We start from the raw sequence: 23,270 nt of genomic DNA on the forward strand, positions 1-23,270 counted from the left end.
AAGATATAAAGAGAAAGGAAGAAATAGAGAGATAGGAAGAGAAAGAGAGAGAAAAAGAGAGAGGGACGGAAGAGAGGGAGAGAGAGAGGTAGAGATAGGAAGAAATAGAGAGATAGGAAGAAATAGAGAGATAGGAAGAGAAAGAGAGAGAAAAAGAGAGAGGGAGGGAACTAGAGAGGGAGAGAGAGAGAGGTAGAGATAGGAAGATATAAAGAGAAAGGAAGAAATAGAGAGATAGGAAGAGAAAGAGAGAGAAAAAGAGAGAGGGACGGAAGAGAGGGAGAGAGAGAGGTAGAGATAGGAAGATATAGAGAGATAGGAAGAAATAGAGAGATAGGAAGAGAAAGAGAGAGAAAAAGAGAGAGGGAGGGAACTAGAGAGAGAGAGGTAGGGATAGGAAGATATAGAGAGATAGGAAGAGATAGAGATAGGAAGAAATAGAGAGATAGGAAGAGATAGAGAGAGAAAAAAGAGAGAGAGGAGAGAGAAGAGATGGAAAGGGATAGAGAGAGAATGATAGAGAGAGCGAGAGATACAGTGGGAAAGAAAGAGAGAAAAAAAGAGATAAGAGAGAGGAGAGAGAAGAGGTGGAAAGTGAGAAGGTCAGCGAGAGATAAAGAGAGAAGAGATAGAAAGGGAGAGAGAGAAAGAGAGAGAGAGTGAGAAATAGAGTGATCCCTTCACAACCTTGTTAACTGGCGTGAGAGCGACACAGATGTGCACTCAGCACAGGTCGGCACTACTCGAGGGCAATTAGAACCTACCAGCGCTGCTGTTCCTGTAGTGATGTAAATGTCTTCACTGTCTTACAATTACACTAAGAGGTGTGAGGGGATCAGGCGATATATCACACCTTTAGCATGGGGAAACGTGTCCAGCCTCATACCCTTCTGGCTTGTGTCGCATTTTTATATCGCTGTTATCAATTAAAAAGCTCGGGATTGATTCGTTGTAGAGCCACTGAAATAAGCCCTGTCTGAATGAAATCTCAGCGAGATCGTTTTTAGACACTCTGTGTCATGTTTTGGCTAGTCCAGACATCCATCAAATTACAAGAAACCCATTAGTGCCTTGATTAACTAAGCAACGTTCGGATAGAAGTAAAAATCAGCTAAATCTTGATTGAAACAATACGTTTAAAAAATATAGCAACAAATATGTTCCGTTCACTGTCTGATGTATTTGATGGCTGGGATTTTGTAACGAGATTACATATTTTTCATCATTTTATTAAACTTTGAGCCTGATTTATTTCAGAGAAAAATACCTTTCATCAATATTTTTTGTGGGAGGTAATTTCTTTTTTGTACAACAATCTGACGAATAATTATTTTGTAAAATAATTTTCGAGGACAATATATTTTTTTCGATAAAATCTCCCTCTAATCTCGCCTTCATGTGAAGAAACGAACCTGTATCTTTGGTAATACGAGTAAACATGTTATCTACTTGGCTACCGCGCCGTGAGTAAATTAAGGACGGAAAGGCAACTAAGTCTTGTCATCAACAAATCTGCGGTCGGGTAGCCTAGTGGTTAAAGCGTTCGCTCGTCACGCCGAAGTCGATTCCCGACATGGGTACAATGTGTGAAGCCCATTTCTGGTGTCCGCCGCCGTGATATTGCAGGAATATTGCTAAAAGCGGCGAAAAAAAACATACTCACTCACTCACTTAACAAATCTGCAGCATTTAATAACAATAACATGTATATATGAAATCAGTATACTCCTCTAACTCTGTATTGTAACAGGAGTTGTTCATCAATTACAGTAAACTACGGTTATAACAAACACGCTTATAACGAACCGACGGATATAACGAACTTACTTTTTTGGTCCCGACTATTTGCTGCAGTTATGCTGTTTATATGCTTAAAACGAACAACGGTTATAACGAACTAAAATTAGTAGTCCCCTTGAGTTCGTAATAACCGTACTTGACTGTATCCTATATCTATATTATTCATATTCGTTCACATTTCAATTGCAAGGATCCATTTGCAAATATATGATTCAAGATAACCGGCATTATTGAACTCTCGTCTCGGGGGGGCCTTTTCCCCGTGACAGCACCGTAATTTCTCATGACAAACAGGAAACGATCGGAACTTAAAATTGACAGCACATATGATCTTTATGTCAGCAAAAAATAGAGAAACAGACTTCAAGTCTGAAGAATATGCACTTAACTCTTTCCGCATTTTTAACTTTGTTTTTACAAAACAATATTACTTCCGATATGAGTATTATAACATGACGTACATGCGCAAAACAACTTTGTTCTCCAACACGTTTCGCTTGCCCTGTGATATATGCAGTACGTGTTCAGATTACACTGGGACAGATAAACAAAGTAAGACCTCTTTCATTTCTGTATGAATTCCCCCTTTAAACCGCGTGTTAGAATTTCACAGCACATCAGCTCCCTTGGGTAATTACCCCCATAAAAGGCGATATCGATCTTACACCACGCTCGCTTACCCAAGTAGCCCGTAAACGCCGCTTAGCCAGTCTGACAACAAAACCCAGCCAAGACGAAGCACGAGTCGGAGCAGGTATTGTTGCCTTGATCTGAATTAGCCACGTTTATCACATGATCTGTCACAGGGTATGACAAGTTGATTGCGGATGTATTAGAAAAGGAAATTTCAATTGAGTTTCGATGGCCGTCTAATCTTACCGTACAAGCCATGTGATATTGTTTTGAAGCGTAATGCCCTCTCAGAAGGGTAATCACTTCGAAACTTTCATGTATTCATTAAGTGTCCTGAATCGAATGTTGTTGTTTTCATATCGGTCGTTGAGAAAAAATACATTACACTTCAAAGTGGACAGAGATGAAAATGATATATTCGTCTGATTCGGAAAAGCACTGGGGATAGGTGATAGCCAAGAAACACCTTCTCGAGTGGACGTAATGTGCTTAACACCACTACCAGGTATTTTAACACTGAAACAACATTAGGGTATTAAACCGTAACTCGCTTTCACTTGTGTAATAGACGGATGACGTAGACTGTATGAACTGGAAACACAGGCTACAGCATAATTTTCTTAATAACCTACTTACATCGGAGTAATAAAAACGCGCGTGGTGCTTCAACACAAAGGATGGAATACACCGCCGCCGGTTGGGCGTCAGCTGACAATACAGCGAGATATAAAAAAAAAACTTTGGCTTCTTATTTATCGTTCGTGTGAGAAGGTTAGGAAATTAAGTTTTATATATGTACAGTGATCCAAACTTAACACACTGTCATATGGACGTAACAGTGAATATTGTTGGATACGGGCCCAGTTGTCTAACTCGCTTTTCAGAGTTACGTCCCTTAGTGCGTCCGGATCACGTTTCGTCCTGATCATGTTTTCGATTTGTCAGCACCATACCCGTGCTCGTTGGCTTCACCAGGAATGTAAACGTATGAGACCTGTAACATTTCGGTACTCCTCCCAAAATAAAGCTGACACGAACAGGACTACGGTTCATTATGGCGTTAAACCTCACTCACTCACTCACCCGCAACATTCTCCTCATGAAGAGGTAACAATAATGTCAAGAAGGTAGGAGTTAAACGCCCATGTACCATCTGTCTGTGCAGGTGAAGTTAAAGGAAAAAATGTAACACACTTTGATACAAATTAATAAGATATACACTTGAGATATTGAATTTTCGTACAACCTCTCTAGTTTAAGTGGGGTTTAAGTGTAAGTATAAGTCTAGGCCTGAGGGTGGTTCCCAAATGGGGAACATGTTACACTTACAGATGTAGGTATATAGCTGCATGTGGAACTGTTGCCCTGGCTTTAGGATTAGAGTGAGTGAGTGAGTAAGTGTGTGTGGTTTTTCGAGGGAACGCTTTAACCACTAGGCTACCCGACCGCACCTTTAGGATTAGACGATATGAGGCAATGGTATATAATATACCTACCGCAAAAAAAACGCGAACCATAGATTTTTTTGTTTGTTTGTTTGTTGTTTAACGCCGCACTCAGCAATATCCCAGCTATATGACGGCGGTCTGTTAATAATCAAGTCTGGACCAGACAATCCAGTGATAGACATCATGAGCATCGATCCACTAAATTGGGATACAGTGAGCCTGACCACCCGATCCCGTAAGTCGCCTCTTACGACAAGCCCAGTCGCCTTTTACGGTAAGCATGGGTTGCTGAAGACCTAATCCAACCCGAATCTGGTCTAACCATAGAAACATATAGAGAAGTATGTACGTTAAGAAGATATGTTTTCAATGTGGACAACTTAATGACAAAACTAACAATCAGTCACCTTATACCATTGTGTTTTTATTCTTATCACGAGACAAATGGTGCCTCTCGAGTCATGAGTCTATGACGTCACATGTGATGCGTTCATGAGCGTCGGTTAACACAACATAGAAGTATATTCGTTTGTGCATCGATCCAATCTAATATCTCTTGAATATTATTCATATATTAACCAGCATATATATATTCGCGTTTATCTGGTCAGGAAACTAAACACGTATGTTTGAACATCGAGTGGATTGAGCGAGTGAGTATGGTTTTACGCCGCTTTTAGCAATATTCCAGCAATATCACGGCGGGGGACACCAGAAATGGGCTTCACACATTGTCCCCATGTCGGGAATCGACACCGGGTCTTCTGCGTGACGAGCGAACGCTTTAACCACTAGGCTACCCGACCGCCCCGAACATCGAGTGGAAATTTGCCATATTTACTCTCTTCTTTACCCTACCTTCACGTTAGCGACGTCATTAGTCTTCGCAGTCATTTTCAGTAAAGTCACGTGAATACACGTCTCAGACAGAATATTGTAGGTCAGCTAATTACGTCATCGAACACACAGCGCCAATTGCAGTGTTCAAGTCAGTGTCCCACTGAAGCTGATTGACGCAAACCTGACCATCGCATATTAGATTTCTTCTTGTGATGCGATGGCAACTTTGTAGGATTTCTGTGGCACAACTATCAATCGGAGAGCCTTCGTGTAAATCTCATCTAGGAGATAGCATCTTGCCGCTGCAGATGAAATTGCTCTGCTCCTACAAGCCCTTATGGCCACATTTGAAACTCACACACGACCAAAAATCGGGAAAAATACAATTTGTTGCCATAGATACCTAATGAAGCATGCTAAAAAAATGTGTTCAGTCATTTCCGACATCGGTATGAGCAAGCCAAATATCTTTTCTACTTGTTTCTTCCCACTGGTGAGAGAGGAAGGTTGTCATTTTTTACCAGTAATCCGCCGATGCTAATTTGAAAAGCGGTCGTAGGGAGGTGATCGTTGAATTCTATGCTCTCTCAAACCACTCCATTTGAAAAAGTAATCTGGCCATATTTCCGGGCCAAAGCCGTAAAAGACCTCTCATTGTGCCATTCATATTCTTTACACTCAGCTGGGCGATTGGGTGAACATGACTAATTCTCCTAGAGGACTGTGTGTGGTCCATGGGTGTGTAGAACAATGTCTTTGAAGGGCATTTTCTACATTTACAGTTGCATGAATCTAATGTTTCATGGGCCTTCGTCGCTGTTAAGTTCCTCAGGGTCTTTCTCGTAATGTGATGGATCTTCAGTTATCACTGAAATTCACACAACCAGATCACAAGAATATGCTAATTTTGTGAAGGGTTTTGCTCGTATTGAGGTTTTGCTCTAAAGTGTCGGAGGAGAGATGTCAGAAAGTCACTCACCAAGAAAGTTTTAAATGGTGGCCATTATTTCCCGTGTCCTGGCACTCTAGGACAGTGTGTTTTGCGCCTGGTTGGTGATGTGAGGGGAAATGGGGTTTAACGTTCAAAATTATTCACTAATATAACGACGTGCATGTGCGTGTGTTTGTGGCTGCTTGTACTAGTCCGGACTGATGCCGATTTATAGTGCTAGCTCACTGAGATACAATGGTGCAGTTTAACATGAATACCCCACTCAGACAAAGTATACTGACTCCGAGTCGACCAGTCCTTGTTTTAGCCCCTTAATGCCGAGCGCCAGACAGGGTAACAACAAGTACCATCCTTTAACGTCTTTTGGTATGACGCGGCCGGGGATCGAACCCCGGACCTTCCGCTCTCCGGGCGGACGCTCTACCACTAGACCACGGAGGCGGTCGTGCCTGGAAGGGATGAATACACGACCTATAATGTCTGCAGAGGTTGTTAGGTTTTTGCTGGGGCGGGGCGTTCTTATTTGACAACCTTTTGGGCATTCCGGGTTACAATCCCCAGCATCCTATGTTGGTCTAAATAGGCGACTTAATGGATCGGGTGATCGATGACTGAGTTGATTGAGTGTCATCGTACCCCGACCGCGTGGATCGTCGCTCACAATATCAATCACTGGATTGTCTGATTCAGAGTCGATTATTTACAAGCCGTCGTGATGAAGATGTTATGTTCAACAACAACACACACACCCTCTTCGAAGAACGACACAACTATACGGGACTGGTGAAGGAGTCTAGGACCGGAACATCCCAGAGACTGGGAATAATGTTAAAAGCGGCGTTAAACCCAACTCACTCACTCACTCCCAGGGACTGACCCACACCTAACATACCAAAAATAATTACGCTTATATAACTCCTTCATCGACACCGTATTTTTGTCTTGGGAAGGTATGTGCTTCACTGGAACATACGACCCGTGGACATCCGAGTAGAGACGCGACTAACGGGATCAGTTGGTCAGGCTTGCTGATTTGGTTGATGCATGTCATCGTTTCCGAATTGCGTAGATCGATGCTCATGATGTCAATCACTGGATTGTCTGGACAAGACTCGATTATTTACAGACCGACGTCATATAGCTGGAATATTGCTGAGTGCGGCTTTAAACAACAAACAAACACGAGGAAGGAACATGTGAAGGATGGTGATTGACTGTAACATACGATCTCACTATTTCTGAATGGAGGTGATTGACTGTAACATACGATCTCACTGTTTCTGAATGGGCTGATTGACTGTAACATACGATCTCACTGTTTCTGAATGGGCTGATTGACTGTAACATACGATCTCACTGTTTCTGAATGGAGGTGATTGGCTGTAACATACGATCTCACTGTTTCTTAATGGAGGTGATTGACTGTAACATACGATGTCACTGTTTCTGAATGGAGGTGATTGGCTGTAACATACGATCTCACTGTTTCTTAATGGAGGTGATTGACTGTAACATACGATCTCACTGTTTCTTAATGGAGGTGATTGACTGTAACATACGATCTCACTGTTTCTGAATAGAGGTGATTGACTGTAACATACGACCTTTTTCTGTATAACGGGGGGTGATTGACTGTAACATACGATCTCACCTTTTCTGAATGAGGGTGATTGACTGTTACACACGACCTTATTCTGTATAACGGGGGGTGATTGACTGTAACATACGATGTCTCCGTGTGCGCAGGTAGGAACTTTCAAATGAGTATAAAACTAAAATACGGACGCACTTTGCTGAAAGCAATAGTGTCAGCCTGTGACCTAGCACCACGCTAATTATGTTGGGAGAGGGACGTTGACTGTTAAAAAGATCACACTTTGTATGTATGTTGTGAGAATGTCTGCCTGTAAGGGGACACACGGCAATCTTCTCGTCAGACAGTAGCTCCCCGAGGATCTCACATGGAATCTTAACGTGTTTAGTACTGGCCCGTGCTGCTCCTGCAGCGATGGTTATGGTGCAATATGTACGTTAGTCATCCCCAGGGCACCACGATGTAGGTTTATACCTTCTGAGTACTTAATGAATGCCTTTTTCCAATTGATGGGTCTGGCCATGAGGTCTGACTGTAGGCTTAGGCAAGCTGTCTCTGTCCAATTTGTACCTGGTGCCGTTCTTCATCGGGATCTTAGCGCTCAGCTTATCTCAACTCCCATCCTTTTCACATAGGCTTACGATCATCGAACGCTAAAGTTGTTCTGTACAATGGCACTGTGGTACTCAGTATTATACGTCATCCCAATAAATAGACGTACAGTAAAGTACGGTTATAACGAACTCAAAGGGACTACAGTAAACTACGGTTATAACGAACACGCTTATAACGAACTGACGGATATAACGAACTTACTTTTTGGCCCCGGCTATTTGCTGTAGTTATGCTGTATATATGCTTATAACGAACTACGGTTATAACGAACTAAAATTAGTAGTCCCTTTCAGTTCGTTATAACCGTACTTTACTGTACTAATTTTAGTTCGTTATAACCGTAGTTCGTTATAAGCATATATACAGCATAACTACAGAAAATAGTCGGGACCAAAAAGTAAGTTCGTTATATCCGTCAGTTCGTTATAAGCGTGTTCGTTATAACCGTAGTTTACTGTATATCTATCTTGTAGGACTTGTTACGTACATCAATCTGTGGGTATTTAAAGTAGAGTTTGATATTGTATCAAGCTGATCAATGATAAAAAGGTTTACAATCTGTGTCTGGGATTTCAATCAGGAATGAAAGTACTCTGTTATACGTCAGAGGCTGAGTCTTAGTGCTTTCTTTGGTGTTGCTGTTACGTGTATGGTTGTATAACTGGACATGGTTTATATTGCGCGGTTGTGTTTCTAAGAGAGGTAATGTGGTTCTTGTAGTGGTGTGTCCTGCGTTGTGGCGTTGTTTGCAGTGGTTTATATTTCGGGGATAGTGTTTCTAACAGTGGTGATGTGATCCTTGTAGTCTTGTCTCTTGTCGTGTATCGATGCTTGCAGTGATTTGTATTGCGCGGTTGTGTTTCTAACAGTGGTGATGTGATACTTGTAGTCTTGTCTCTTGTCGTGTATCGATGCATGCAGTGATTTGTATTGCGCGGTTGTGTTTCTAACAGTGGTGATGTGATACTTGTAGTCTTGTCTCTTGTCGTGTATCGATGCTTGCAGTGATTTGTATTGCGCGGTTGTGTTTCTAACAGTGGTGATGTGATAATTGTAGTCTTGTCTCTTGTCGTGTATCGATGCTTGCAGTGATTTGTATTGCGCGGTTGTGTTTCTAACAGTGGAGATGTGATACTTGTAGTCTTGTCTCTTGTCGTGTATCGATGCTTGCAGTGATTTGTATTGCGCGGTTGTGTTTCTAACAGTGGTGATGTGATCCTTGTAGCCTTGTCTCTTGTCGTGTATCGATGCTTGCAGTGATTTGTATTGCGCGGTTGTGTTTCTAACAGTGGTGATGTGATACTTGTAGTCTTGTCTCTTGTCGTGTATCGATGCTTGCAGTGATTTGTATTGCGCGGTTGTGTTTCTAACAGTGGTGATGTGATCCTTGTAGTCTTGTCTCTTGTCGTGTATCGATGCTTGCAGTGATTTGTATTGCGCGGTTGTGTTTCTAACAGTGGTGATGTGATCCTTGTAGTCTTGTCTCTTGTCGTGTATCGATGCTTGCAGTGATTTGTATTGCGCGGTTGTGTTTCTAACAGTGGTGATGTGATCCTTGTAGTTTTGTCTCTTGTCGTGTATCGATGCTTGCAGTGATTTGTATTGCGCGGTTGTGTTTCTAACAGTGGTGATGTGATCCTTGTAGTTTTGTCTCTTGTCGTGTATCGATGCTTGCAGTGATTTGTATTGCGCGGTTGTGTTTCTAACAGTGGTGATGTGATCCTTGTAGTTTTGTCTCTTGTCGTGTATCGATGCTTGCAGTGATTTGTATTGCGCGGTTGTGTTTCTAACAGTGGTGATGTGATCCTTGTAGTTTTGTCTCTTGTCGTGTATCGATGCTTGCAGTGATTTGTATTGCGCGGTTGTGTTTCTAACAGTGGTGATGTGATCCTTGTAGTTTTGTCTCTTGTCGTGTATCGATGCTTGCAGTGATTTGTATTGCGCGGTTGTGTTTCTAACAGTGGTGATGTGATCCTTGTAGTTTTGTCTCTTGTCGTGTATCGATGCTTGCAGTGATTTGTATTGCGCGGTTGTGTTTCTAACAGTGGTGATGTGATCCTTGTAGTCTTGTCTCTTGTCGTGTATCGATGCTTGCAGTGATTTGTATTGCGCGGTTGTGTTTCTAACAGTGACGATGTGATCCTTGTAGTCTTGTCTCTTGTCGTGTATCGATGCTTGCAGTGATTTGTATTGCGCGGTTGTGTTTCTAACAGTGGTGATGTGATACTTGTAGTCTTGTCTCTTGTCGTGTATCGATGCTTGCAGTGATTTGTATTGCGCGGTTGTGTTTCTAACAGTGGTGATGTGATACTTGTAGTCTTGTCTCTTGTCGTGTATCGATGCTTGCAGTGATTTGTATTGCGCGGTTGTGTTTCTAACAGTGGTGATGTGATACTTGTAGTCTTGTCTCTTGTCGTGTATCGATGCTTGCAGTGATTTGTATTGCGCGGTTGTGTTTCTAACAGTGGTGATGTGATACTTGTAGTCTTGTCTCTTGTCGTGTATCGATGCTTGCAGTGATTTGTATTACGCGGTTGTGTTTCTAACAGTGGTGATGTGATCCTTGTAGTCTTGTCTCTTGTCGTGTATCGATGCTTGCAGTGATTTGTATTGCGCGGTTGTGTTTCTAACAGTGGTGATGTGATCCTTGTAGTCTTGTCTCTTGTCGTGTATCGATGCTTGCAGTGATTTGTATTGCGCGGTTGTGTTTCTAACAGTGGTGATGTGATCCTTGTAGTCTTGTCTCTTGTCGTGTATCGATGCTTGCAGTGATTTGTATTGCGCGGTTGTGTTTCTAACAGTGGTGATGTGATCCTTGTAGTCTTGTCTCTTGTCGTGTATCGATGCTTGCAGTGATTTGTATTGCGCGGTTGTGTTTCTAACAGTGGTGATGTGATCCTTGTAGTCTTGTCTCTTGTCGTGTATCGATGCTTGCAGTGATTTGTATTGCGCGGTTGTGTTTCTAACAGTGGTGATGTGATCCTTGTAGTCTTGTCTCTTGTCGTGTATCGATGCTTGCAGTGATTTGTATTGCGCGGTTGTGTTTCTAACAGTGGTGATGTGATCCTTGTAGTCTTGTCTCTTGTCGTGTATCGATGCTTGCAGTGATTTGTATTGCGCGGTTGTGTTTCTAACAGTGGTGATGTGATCCTTGTAGCCTTGTCTCTTGTCGTGTATCGATGCTTGCAGTGATTTGTATTGCGCGGTTGTGTTTCTAACAGTGGTGATGTTATCCTTGTAGTTTTGTCTCTTGTCGTGTATCGATGCTTGCAGTGATTTGTATTGCGCGGTTGTGTTTCTAACAGTGGTGATGTGATCCTTGTAGTTTTGTCTCTTGTCGTGTATCGATGCTTGCAGTGATTTGTATTGCGCGGTTGTGTTTCTAACAGTGGTGATGTGATCCTTGTAGTCTTGTCTCTTGTCGTGTACCGATGCTTGCAGTGATTTGTATTGCGCGGTTGTGTTTCTAACAGTGGTGATGTGATCCTTGTAGTCTTGTCTCTTGTCGTGTATCGATGCTTGCTGTGATTTGTATTGCGCGGTTGTGTTTCTAACAGTGGTGATGTGATCCTTGTAGTTTTGTCTCTTGTCGTGTATCGATGCTTGCAGTGATTTGTATTGCGCGGTTGTGTTTCTAACAGTGGTGATGTGATCCTTGTAGTTTTGTCTCTTGTCGTGTATCGATGCTTGCAGTGATTTGTATTGCGCGGTTGTGTTTCTAACAGTGGTGATGTGATACTTGTAGTCTTGTCTCTTGTCGTGTATCGATGCTTGCAGTGATTTGTATTGCACGGTTGTGTTTCTAACAGTGGTGATGTGATCCTTGTAGTCTTGTCTCTTGTCGTGAGATGTAGCTTGCAGTGAGTGAGTGAGTGAGTGAGTATGGTTTTACGCCGCTTTTAGCAATATTCCAGCAATATCACGGCGGGGGATACCAGAAATGGGCTTCACACATTGTACCCAGTAGCTTGCAGTGATTTATATTGCGTGATTGTTTTTCAGCAGCAGCAGCAGCAGGAGCTCCACCACGCCCTGCATCATCATCATCATCATCATCATCATCATCATCATCATCATCACTCGATATCGTCGTCGTCGCCATTCCCATTACCATCAGCATCACTACCACCACCATCTCATACATTATCACCATACCCATCTGCATCATCCACAAAACCATCATCATCATCATCATCATCATCATCATCAGTTATCATTAATTTATCATTATAGTCATCGTCATCATCATTATCATCCATTATCACCATCACCACCATCTGCATCAGCATTATATGTCCACCATCATCATCATCATCAGTTTTCATCATCATTATGGTCGTCGTCATCACAATCGTACATTATCACCATCATCATCACCATCACCATCATCATCATCATCATCACCACCATCATCATCATCATCATCTCCGTCACCAGCAGCGTCAGTATCTGTCGAACTTAAAGCTGCCACCGGTAGTCGGTCAAAGTTTTACAGTAAGGAGATTCAGTATGGGGCAGGAATATGTACATAAAGTACCATAGCATGACAAGTCGTCTTGTGTCTTGTGCATTGCTGGAGTATGATGTATTTACCGTACTGTATCCCGCACGAAGCCTGCTCCACCATGGAGTCTATGCTTTGGCAGTTCCGGCTTTTAAACCGACTTAGGCCAACGTAAGATCAAAAGGTAGTCACGTGACACACGTTGTCCGCGGTGAAGGGGAAGTTTAGGCTACTCTGAATACTATTGACCTCGCGACCTCCTCTGATGAAAGAGGCGCTGTTTAGCCGCAAGTCAAATATTAAACTGTCAAGGAATTCATGGGCTGAATAGGAGGGAATTTGTGGCGTTGTCACTCGTGAAAGACAGCGAAGAGGGAAATACTTGGAGATGATTACACGCGCTGATGAAACACTCGCCCTTATTCACAACACAGAGCTCGAACTGATCCGTCTAAAGCTGCCTGTCGGATAGAGATGGGCAGTCGCGTGGCAAGCAGTATTTCTTTGATAGGAGATTGATAATTGATAGGAAATGTCAGGAATTTAGTGGGGTCAGTTAAGATTGTAGATAGGAATGGGAGGGGGAGCGTCGTGAAGCTGCCGTCACTGTAGACGTATGGGCTACTCACTTATCAATGCATGGACCAAGTGACCCGGATGTAGAAAGTAGATTGTGAGTGCCATTACCATGAGGAAGGATATGCCTTCTTTAAAGTAATAAAACGTTTTTAAACAATAAAAAACGAACAAATCAGGGAAATACTAAAAAGCATTACTTTTTTTCCGAAACGGTTATGCGTGAACATTTCAATATTCAGTTAATAGAATAAATGTCATTATGATTAAGATGTTTTTAATTAATTAGATTTCAAAGATGTGATATGAGTGCTGGCAGTATGCTTGGAATCTGAGAACGTATTATGGTAGAAATCTTTTAGTTTCATTTACTCAGGACTTTGATATCATAAAATATCTCATATATAGATTTTTTAATTCATTTATTTCTTGTGCATAGGAGGAATTTTGACATAAATAGCATTTTCTTTAATGTCAAGTCAATGAACATCAAAATTGACACATCTAAAAGTCTACTTTTGCGTATAATGGTAAAAACGTATAAACAAAACTTTCAAAGGACGGACAAACAGGCGTCGTACAACGCCAAAGTAGGACTGAGAGAGTTAACGCTTGTGAATGTGGTCTCCGACCTTGAGGCGTTCACAATCGCCTACAGCACTGCTTTAATCTTTACATGAGTCTTTGATCAGGGTTCTAATAGAGCAATGCGCACGTCGTCCAACTACAAGCATCTTCATCACCGGAGCCTCGGATAGTGTTTGAGAGAAGGTCACACCAAGAACAGATTGGGGCTTTATTGGACGTAACGTCTCGATGTCAGTAAAATCAGTTTAATGACAACACACAATTTGATATAAATTGTACCGCGTGCTTTACACAGGCTTTATGGCACGACAGTAGAGCAGTAAGCACCCAATAATTGCGCTATCTGTAAAACATTTATAACAACCGCTTTATATGGATGACGCTTCTCCACTTTGAAGTTATTTGGCTTTTGATAGATGCGCCTTCTTAATTTGGACAGTCTTTACTAGAGAGCATCACTGGGAGGCAGCATCGCTCTTACCAATCAGAGAACATGCTGTGAGGTTTGGAGGCACATAAACAACGCACGTGGCAACATAAACGTCGTCAGAAAACAATATTTGTGTTTGTTAAAGACCCGGATGCCTGACACATTGACCCATTACTCCGGATCCATCAGCTCTACATTATTAACTGAGGGCAAAAGCAACTATACCTCTCAGTTGATTTTATCAAATGTTTAATTTTCAATTGAAACTATTTTGATTTAGCAATATCATATCTGTAAAATGCATTAGCGCTTCGTCAGCATTCAAAGAATACTTCTACGTGGTTTTATGTTTCAGTGTATAATTTGATTTAAAACTGTTAAAAATGATAAATATAGATATCTCATCTAAAAGACTTTGAAAACAATAGTTTTGCCTTTTTGGGGATAAATTTACATTTCAAAGATGTAAGGGGCATATGGTTCTTAATTCACTTCTCATACACGCAGTAACCTGAACATCCATCCATCCATCCATCAATCCATCCATCCATCCATCAATCCATCAATCCATCCATCCATCCATCCATCAATCCACACAGAGCCCATGAAGATCCGGGGTAGAATGCAACCCGTGTTTGCTGTAAGAGGGGACTAACGGGATCGGGTGGTCAGGCTCGCTGACTTGATTGATGCATGTCATCGTATCCCAATTGCGTGGCTCGATGCTCATGATATCAATCACTGTATTGTCTGGTCCAGATTCGATTATTTCCAGACCGCCGTCATACAGTTGGAATATTGCTGAGTGTGGCGTTAAACAACAAATAAACAAACAAACAAAACATGACATGACGTGTATCCCCCAGGACCCAAATGTTGTAATTATGATACCAATAGATCGCCCCCGTGGTCTAGTGGTAGAGCGTCCGCCCGGAGAGCGGAAGGTCCGGGTTTCGATCCCCTGCCGCATCATACCAAAAGACGTTAAAGATGGTACTTGTTGTTACCCTGTCTGGCGCTCGGCATTAAGGGGCTAAAACAAGGACTGGTCGGCTCGGAGTCAGTATACTGTGTCTGAGTGGGGTATTCATGTTAAACTGCGGCATGGTATCTCAGTGGGCTAGCACTATAAATCGGCATCAATCTGAACTAGTACAAGCTAGTACTAGTACACACACACATGCATGCACGTCGCTATATAAGTGCAATAATCTTGGACGCGACGTTAAACCCAATTTCACCTCACCTCACCTATGATACCAATACACTACAACTGACCATAATCCCTTTATTCTTATACGTTCCCAAACTTTTATTGAATCACTGATGTACAGGTATGTATGCACTGCAGCGTCACTACCGGCCTTCCTCCCACATCAAGCCCACGCCTTGTATAACTACAATACTGTTCGTATATATCAGGGATAACGCACCATATGCATTGTTTATTTTGTCACGAGGGGGCACGGGTGGGCCAGTCGTCTAAGGCGCCGAGATTCGCTGTGCAGAGTTGCGTCCCATGGGCACGCTAGAAACCTATGATTGTGGGTTCGAATACCGGTTTGCCCCGATTATGTTTCCAGGATTGTCAGCGCCATACCCGTGCTCGTTGGCACGTTGGCTTCACCGAAGTGGTAAACGTCTGAGACCTGCATCACTTCGGGCTTTCCTCCCACATTAAGCTGACACGCCGTGATATAACGGGAATGCTTTTAAAAGCGGCGTTAAACTCAACTCACTCACTCACTGATTTTGTCACGAACCTTGTACAACAAAGTCTGCTCCGTTGCGCTGAAGACAACGACCTTATCCTACAACGTATAACCGCCCATCTACCTCTCTGTGCCCCACAACGCTGTGAAACTACGCGTACAATTGCTGGAAGAAGTCCTTTAAACCATACACTATGTATTCATGAGTTATCGTCACCAGCCACCGTTTAACAACCGTTGCACTAGCGGCACTGATTCCTGCAGACTGAGCTGGGAGCAAGTCCGACCATTGTTATACAACCATTACCAGTCCCTGTCCGCTACCACTTATCATCGATACGCATCTACGTGTCTACAATGGGAGGGGGGGGGGGGGGGGGGGGGGGGGCTATGGCGTCCATGGGCAAGGCAAAAACGTCGTTGTTGAAGGTATTACTGAGGGGCCTTTGTCTGTGCAGTCGAACACGTAGTGGTAGCAGTCGTACCCATACAGGCAGGCGTCCCGGCAGACACGCCTCAAGGATATACAGACTGATGCGAAGAACAATTTAGAGACTAACAGAAGCGCAGGATGTTTATGCATAACATAGCCTCCTTCAATATTCCGAACTGCATTGATGGAGGCACTGGAAATTATATCACCACTGGTAATAATAAATTAAATTGTATATTATTCTTTTCGTAATTATCGTAGTCACAACCATCATCACCACCTCCATGTCATATTCTTATTTCGTAGTCGTAGTGGTTATCTTCTTCATCATCATCATCATCATCATCATCATCATCATAATGACTTTAATGACATATTATTTTCGTAATCATCATCATTCGATATCATATTTAAAAACACATTTTGTTTTTTTCCATCAGTCATACTGTAAATAATCGAGTCTGGCGCAGACAATCCAGTGATTGGTATTGTGAGAAACGATCGGGTACGATCTACGCTATCAACCAAGTGACCGAGCCTGACCACCCGATCAATGTAAGAAACGTGAGATTAAAACATACATGGTCGGGCATGATTACGGCATCGGAGGCAACGGCAGACTGATACTGATGGTCATTCATCCAATATAATCTCCAGTAGCTATGGCGACACGAGACACGCACAAGTCCATACAGTTAGGTATCTCCATTTTCATGTCTAATGACAATCTTTTCTTATTCTGAACAGTGTTTCATATCAAAATATCCCAGCTCGTGTCGAGAGCTGCGAATTCGAAGCTATCCCGTTTCTCGTGGCATTTCCCCAAAATACGCGACTGTCTATAATTACAGTAATTACGCGCAGTATCTACAGACCTGCATCTTGTTAGTGTAGTACTGGAACACTAACGATGATCTATTATACTACATATGACATAGGTATTAGCAAATGTTCTTAACTCAGTGAGTAAAATATAAATGATATAGCGAGATTTATGTTATGAGTAAAGATTACATGTATATGTAACTGTATAATTTGTCCAGCTTATAGTCATCTTAGGCAAAGTTACATAGAATCTAAAATTTACATCTTTCCAAATATTCTGAAGTTTAATACATTACTGTCATAGCAAGACCCTATTATCAATATGAATAAAGCACAGTACTGGTTTTATGCCAATGCTGTAAGAGTGAGTGAGGATTGTGTTACGCCGCTTTTAGCAATATTCCAGCAACATCACGGCGGGGTACACCAGAAATGGGCTTCACACATAGTACCCAGGTCGGGAATCGAACCCGGATCGTCGGCGTGACGAGCGAACGCTTTAACCACCAGGCTACCCGACCGCCCCTCAATGCTGTAAGAACACAAACACTCCAACTTTTATAATTTGCAATTATGTTGAAACTGCTTTTGTTGAAAAAGCAAAGAAATGCATTATATCTTATACTGTTTGCACCTAAATTGTATTTCGTCTGTACAAGAAGGCCTTTCGCCTACAAGTACTGAATAAAGTGAGGTGAGGTGAAATGGTGTTTAACGTCACGTCCAAGATTATTGCACTTATATAGCGACGTGCATGCACGTGTGTGTGTGTGTGTGTGTGTGTGTACTAGACCGGACTGATGCCGATTTATAGTGCTAGCCCACTGATATACCATGCCGCAGTTTAACATGAATACCCCACTCAGACACAGTATACTGACTCCGAGCCGACCAGTCCTTGTTTTAGCCCCTTAATGCCGAGCGCCAGACAGGGTAACAACCATTACAGTACCATCTTTTAACATCTTTTGGTATGACGCGGCTGAGGATCGAACCCCGAACCTTCCGCTGTCCGGGCGGACGCTCTACCACTAGACCACGGAGGCGGTCGCTGAATAAAGTGAAGTGAATGTAACTGTATTATACAGACAATAACGTTATGTTCTCATGCAATGTCTTTTACGCACTCAGAGCACGTCTTGAGGGCCAGTCGAAACGCAGTGGGTCAGCCTAGTGGTAAGGAAAGGGTTCGATTCCCCATATGGGTTCAATGTATGAAGCCCTTTTAATGTTTCATAGTGCGTGATATTGCTGAAAAGTGAAGAATAGCGGCATAAAACCATTTTCAGTCACCCAGTCACAAGAGTGAGTGAGTATGGTTTTACGCCGCTTTTAGCAATATTCCAGCCATATCACGGCGGGGGACACCAGAAATGGTCTTCACACATTGTACCCATGTCGGAAATCGAACCCGGATCTTCGGCGTGACGAGCGAACGCTTTAACCACGAGGCTACCCGACCGCCCTCCAGTCACAAGAGCCAGCTGAGTGGCGTGACCCTGATTTACATGAATTCACTTATCTGGAAACAATGCTTGGAAACAGCCGATGTTGAACAAACTGTGGCACAATCTATTGTTGGACACTGTACGGCACTGAAACGTGTAAGGACCGTTAGCACGAATCCACTTATGATGAAATCTGATTCGGAAAATGATTCGGAAAAAAATAACCACAATTCAAACACGTAATGTAGATTTTCAGCGTTCTAGTGACCGACTTTCAATGGCGCCTTCTCTGGGATAAGATAATCCTGATGATAACCTATTGAGCATATGGTCCGATTTCTACCAGATCGAATACACCCCGCGTGTTCATGGAATAGTAAAATCATATTTGTTTAATGAATTTACGTGAATGCATGGCTTGTCAGGCAAGGTATACTTTGAGGGAAGACATTTCATTGTCTCGCCGGCAAAGGCAAATAATACCTTCAGATTTCAAATGTAAGCTGTAGGTTTCAACTTTCTTTAATTACTTCGGACAAAAAACTCAAAGCGTGTGGAAGCGTTATCCAATAGATTTACAGAAATAGAATTGATTCACTTTTAGTGATTGCTCTTCAGTTTTTACATAAGGGTGGAAATCTAGCAGAGGCTGAATTGCGATACGTCCCTTGGCTAATCGCAAACATCCCGCCGTACGGAAGGCCAGTGTTCCGGTTTGTGTTACCAAATAACGTGCCCGACGCGGTCCTGTACGCTGCCGAGGCTTTGAACGTTGCATCTGCATAGTCGAGATTTAGATTTAATTTCTATAAATTTGTTCAAGGCTGCCCCAACTATCATCAAAAAGAGAAATTAGTGTTTTCCGTCCCTCCTGAATACTATTCCCCAGCGATGCCACTCTGTGTCTAATGCGCATGTACCGACTAGTGTTGAGAGGATACTTTGTCAATGAAAAAAACAAACATCGATGATACAGTGTGCTTTACGCCTAAAATCAATTTCAATTTTTGCAAATATATTTACCTTGCGTTAAGTATCAGAAATGTGAGATGGGTGTTTATATTTGGTCGAAATATAATATTCCCAAATGGGATTTTACCTAGTATCGTAAACACACATCTCCACGGAACCTTTGTTAAAAACTGCCCTCACATTGTATCGACATGGCAACGACTGGATCATATATCAAACAGTTGCCTCGCTGCCACTAACACCATACATATCGCATACAAGTCGCCGTCAGTGTAGACGCACGTCGGTCAGACATGGCGTTGTGTGGACGCCGCGAACACAAGGTGAACCTGTGATATTCACTAGCAACACGCAATATTTACCGTTAGGTTGTTTTAACTGTTTATTTCGGGGTTTGACGAACAACGCGGACATTTTTGACATCATGAGGCGCCAGCGATTCTCCATCATGGAAACACTGCAGGAATCGTGTCGTGTTGTGAATGCATGGATATACAAATTCGATTCGCGATGAAAGGTATAGAATAGTATTGGACGCATCAAACCTGTCAATTGTGTTGTTCTTGTGTAATTCCCAATTTCCTTTAAAAGACCAGAATACTAAATAGCATATTTACAACGCCACTGAACAGCAGAGCTAGACGCTTTAAAGATGGAATACATAGATGTATACGGTTATGTAAGACGGCGTTTTGAAATTAAAAAGAATGAAGACGCTGACCAGAAGACAGACGTTATGAAGACAATCAAGAAACTTCAAGAACAATGGGACGCGAAGCACTTCGGTAATTGCCAGTGACGGAACTGCCAGGAACTCCTCTCTTGTAAATAAAGACACTTTACATACGTGGCATTTCAATAGTCCTATTTCGCTCACCCATACATACACAATCCCTTCTTCAATCGTCTGAGGCTATTTCTTCATGGCGTAGCCTTCGAGATTGTGGAACCTTTATTGTGTCACTCAGAATGAACGCACAGGCCCTGTCTGGTAGAAGTTCATGAATATTTATGAGATGGAAATAAGAGATGCTTTTAAGAGGAAATAAATCCAGATGCTTGATATACGGTTGTTCTATGGCACAGCTGATCTTCACGGTAAATCGACTGTCAGTTATAGGAGCGCTTATACGAGAATGCTTAACGAATCATCTTCCTTTTGTTAACGCTAAGTGAAGATTATTTGAATGACAACCGCATGTTAACAATGTCTTCATACACATGACAGCCCCATAGTAGGACGGAGTTTTATATCAATAGCAACAAGAAAGATATTCACGTTCACGGTCCAACAGGTAAAGACGTCAGTGACAGGTTGGCACAATGATCCCCTGATATCACTGTGGTATTTACTTTTTAACGGGTCATGGCTGTTTGCATTTTGACAAAGTACTTGGACAAACCCGTCACTGATGGCATGTGCAACAATCCACGTCGTAGGACCGCTGGTCACACATAACCATTCGTCTCACACATTACACCAACGTTCAAGAATCATGATTGAATGACAAAAGATGCCAGGATCCGGTAAAATATCAATGTCAGCATGGTCTTGCAGGACCATTCCTTACTGAACCTAGCTCTACTTAAAAAAAGGGCGGTCGGTTAGCTTAGTTTCTTAAAAGCGTTCGTCGTCACTCCGAAGACCCGGGTTCGATTTCCTACATGGGTACAATGTGTGAAGCCCATTTCTGGTGTCCCGAGCCGTGATATTGCTGGAATATTGCTAAAAGCTGCGTAAAACCATACTCACTCACGCACTCTACTTAACAAACCTGTTCTCAGACTCAGAACATGTTGTCAGTCGTTCGTGTCAAGTTGAAACAGTTTGGTCAAAGAGGTTTTCGTGTTGCCAATTCTTAAGTAATGCTACATCGCCGAACTATTTGCTCCATGCTCCATACTCATCTATTCCAGCTTCCTTACTCATCTGTTTCCACAACGTCCAAATTCTTTATAAATCCACAGTCACCATTTATGAATTCTTCCATTTAGTGGAAGATCCGGGTTAGAATAGGTCTTAAGCAACCCATGCTTGCTGTAAAAGGCAACTATGCTTGTCGTAAGAGGCAACTAACGGGATCGGGTGGTCAGGCTCGCTGACTTGGTTGATGCATGTCATCGATCCCAATTGCATGGATCGATGCTCATGGTGTCAATCACTGGATTGTCTGGTCCAGACTCGATTATTTACAATCTGGAATACTGCTGAGTGCGGCGTTGCTACCCGTACCTTATAAGACCCTTGGAGCTAGTGGTTCAGAGCTTATACGAAATAAAATTGGAATTATTAAACAGATTTCGACAAGAGCTGTCGGCTCGGTTTTGTTTGTTTGTTTGTTTGTTGTCGCACTCAGCAATATTCCAGCTATAAGACGTCTGTCTGTTACTACTTGAGTCTGGACCACACAATCCAGTGATTGACATCATGAGCATCGATCTACGCAATTGGGATTCGATGACATGTATCGGCCAAGTCAGCGAGCCTGACCACCCGATCACGTTAGTCGCCTCTGGATTGTCTGGTCCAGACTCGATTAGTCATAGTCACCTTTTACGGCAAGCACGGGTTGCTGAAAAACTATTCTACCCTGGGTGTTCATTTTATATCGGCTCAGTGCTAAACTGGAGTATCAGTATCATTGAGAACACCGGGTGTTCAGATTGTAAAAATATATGAAGAATTGTTGGCTCTACATCTTACCCAAACGGCATGATTTTGACCTTTAGGTTTACTTGAATATCAGACAACATGTTGCTCTGACGTTTGTCAAGTAATGGTGTGTGGCGCCGTGTTGCATGGGGAGCCTAAATGTCGAGTTCATTGTGCATCACACAACAAAAGATGACGCATAGACATGATATGTTCAAATTGTGTTAATGTTTCTTAAACGAGGTGTAGTTATGCTACGGGCTCCGGGCAAGCATTCCTTTCTTCGCCTTTGATTAACGCTACTTATCATGTTGGTACTTTCTTGCGTGCGGATATATATATTTATCATATAATGGGTAGGTTTCTCGGCAGGATAAAGCCAACGGATAAAAACGATATCCGTTGGGGTCATATGCGGATAGAGATGCAAATATCAAAGGTCAAGAAGGGACTACTTTCACTGTTCATAAACAAACATGGCGGCGCCCTCGTCATTCGGCGATCGAGTCAGAATTAACTATATCTGGAATCTGGATAAACTACAGGGATAATTGCTATCATTATCAAAAGAACAGTCTAATATACTGAAAATCAGTGTCTAATTGTGACGTAGATGTGGCATTTTATAAGTTTTGACAACTTTGGAGATATAAATTTCGAAACAATTTTTCGAGGGCACGAGGCCTAGCCAAGCGGGATCAGTAGCCATATCTGTGCTTGTAGATCTCTGCGGCTTGAAACCTTCTCCACAAATTAAAATAGTTGGATTTAGCCGAAATATGTTTGAATTGTTACCTTGTTTCGTTTTGTCGCTGTGTGTACATCTGACTACACTTTTTAACGTTATGACAGGACAGAACGACTGTCAACAACGTCTGACCGTGGCCGTGACGTCTCATAGACTAGGGTTAGAGTAGCTTCCCTTTGACAAAGGGCAGTTACTCTAGCGGACAGACCGATGGATTGCCCCGAAAGGCAATTAAAAACAATTGTTGTTTTGCGTTGATGTTGCTTCGCCACTGTATAAGAAATAGATTCCAGTTGGTACTATATTGGCTACTGTCACTGTCCGACTGACACATCACTTACCCTCTGACGTAATAAATATTAATGCGCGCATTCCAGGAAAACTCTCAATGATTCGGTAATGTTTGTGAGAGAGGGAAGGGGATTTGGAAGTACAGAATTAAAGAATGACATTATATGATAAAGGGGTTATCACGCTTGTGTCTTTAGGGATGGTAAAT

At 42.4% G+C, this 23,270-nt stretch overlaps 1 protein-coding gene across 3 annotated transcripts in view; it reads right to left on the reverse strand.

Annotated features, from left to right (window-relative positions):
* LOC124143341 (atrial natriuretic peptide receptor 1-like) overlaps positions 1–23,270 on the reverse strand; it is a 258,349-nt gene that overhangs the window by 56,816 nt on the left and 178,263 nt on the right. The window lies entirely within an intron of this gene.

The sequence above is a fragment of the Haliotis rufescens genome, unplaced genomic scaffold (genome assembly GCF_023055435.1).
Source record: "Haliotis rufescens isolate VD_foot unplaced genomic scaffold, xgHalRufe1.0.p SCAF_14, whole genome shotgun sequence".
Taxonomy (NCBI): domain Eukaryota; kingdom Metazoa; phylum Mollusca; class Gastropoda; order Lepetellida; family Haliotidae; genus Haliotis; species Haliotis rufescens.